Genomic DNA, 2098 nt, shown 5'->3' with positions numbered 1-2098 from the left:
GTTGAGGGGGTAGATGTCATGTTATGTGTTTTTTACCACAATAAATAATGTTTAAAATGGCAAATTTTGTTATATATATTTTACCATAATTTTTTAAAATTAGTAATGTAGCTTTTCCACAGGTTTGCTGCCAGAACACAAGTGTCAAGAAAACTACCACTAGGGCCGGCCCCGTGGCACACTTGGGAGAGTGCAACACTGGGAGAGCAGTGGCACTTCTGCCGCGGGTTCGGATCCTATATAGGACTGGCTGGTGTGCTCACTGGCTGAGCGTGGTGTGGGCAACACCAAGCCAAGGGTTGTGATCCCCTTACCAGTCACAAAAAAGACAAAAAAAAAAAAAAAGAAAGAAAGAAAGAAAGAAAGAAAACTACCACTATATCAAAGCCAAAATGAGAAAGAAAAAAACTTGTGTTAAAATCATCATCATTGGACACATTGATTTAAGCAAGGCCACCACTACTGGCCATCTGATCTACAAATGTAATGGGATCAACAAAAGAATCACTGGAAAATATGAGAAGAGGCTACTGAGATGGAAAAGGACTTTTTCAAGTATGCCTGGGTCTTGGATAAACTGAACCCTGAGCATGAGTGTAGTATCAGCATTGATTTATGTCTGTGGAAATTTGAGACCAACAAGAATTTTCTGACCATCATTGATGCCTCAAGTCACAGAGACTTTATCAAAAACATGATTCCAGGTACATCTCAGGCTGACCGTGCTGTCCTGATTGTTGCTTCTGATGTTGGTGAGTGTGAAGCTGGAATCTCCAAGGATGGGCAGACCCATGAGCATGCCCTTACAGCTTACACGTAAGGTGTGAAAATTGTTGGTGTTAACAAAATGGATTCCACTGAGCCACCCTACAGCCAGAAAATATACAAGGAAATCATTAAGGAAGTCAACACCTACATTGATCAAATTGTTTACAACCCTGAAACTAATATTTATGAAAATTTCTGGTTAGAATGGTGACAACATGCTGGAGCCATGTGCTAATTTGCCTTGGCTCAAGGGATGAAAATTCACATGTAAAGATGGCAATGCTAGTGGAACCATGCTGCTTAAAGCTCTGGACTGTATCCTCCCACCAACTCCTCCACTGAAAGTCCTCGCATCTGTCCCTCCAGGATGTCTACAAAATTGGTGGAATGAGTACTGTCCCTGTGCGCCAAGTGGAGACTGGTGCTCTTAAACCTGGCAGGGTGGTCACCTTTTGCTCTAGTCAATATTACAACTGAAGGAAAGTTTATTGAAAGAAACTGATAGAGTTTGGATAGATTGTCCCCCCAAAGCTCATGTCAAAATCTCACCCCAATGTGGCAGTGTTGGGAGCGATCATTACTCAAGTAAGAAGGTGGAAGATGGCTCCAAATTCTTGAAATCTGGTGATGCTGCCATCATTGATATGATTTCTGGCAAGCCCATGCATGTTGAGAACTTTACTGACTATCCTCTTCTGTACATTTTGCTGTTCGTGATGTAAGACAGGCAGATATTTTGGGATTCATCAAAGTGGACAAGAAGGCTGCTTGAGTCTTGCTTGCAAGAGTCTTGAGGCTTGCTTGCAAGTCTGCCCAGAAAGCTCAGAAGGCTGAGTAAATATTATCCCTAATACCTGCCACCCTAGTCTTAATCAGTGGTGGAAGAATGGTCTCAGAACTCTTTGTCTCAATTGGCTAGTTAAGTTTAATACTAAAAGACTACTTAATGATAACGTGTCATTATTGTGCAATTTATTTTTAAATTAAAAGTAATATAGAGGCCCTGCCCCGGCGCCCTGAACCAGCATCATGCAGGTAAGTTCCCAGGTCCCAGCCAGTGGAACTGCAGCTCCACGTGGCTCCCTCACCCCACCGCCTTGAACCCAGGAAGGGGGGGAGTGCCAGGCCCCACTTCTGCACCCTGAAGCAGCTCCATGCAGGGGAGCCCACTGGAAGCGGCCGGCAGCAGCATCAGACAGCAGAACTGGGTGGTTCCACGTCACACACTCACCTCATTGCCTTGGACCCAGGCAGGGGGGGAGAAAAAGGCCCTGCCCCAGCACCCAGAACCAGCATCACGTAGATGAGCCCTCTAGTGCCAGCCAGTGGA

The 2098-nt window shown here is 44.8% G+C and overlaps 1 pseudogene; it reads left to right on the top strand.

Moving 5' to 3' along the window:
* Positions 1-392: 392 nt before the first annotated feature.
* LOC103608646 lies at positions 393-1270 on the top strand (annotated as a pseudogene).
* Positions 1271-2098: the final 828 nt, after the last annotated feature.

This window comes from Galeopterus variegatus, unplaced genomic scaffold (genome assembly GCF_000696425.1).
Source record: "Galeopterus variegatus unplaced genomic scaffold, G_variegatus-3.0.2 Scaffold8663, whole genome shotgun sequence".
In the NCBI taxonomy this organism is placed as follows: Eukaryota; Metazoa; Chordata; class Mammalia; order Dermoptera; family Cynocephalidae; genus Galeopterus; species Galeopterus variegatus.
This window is presented reverse-complemented; position numbering and strand designations above follow the sequence as displayed.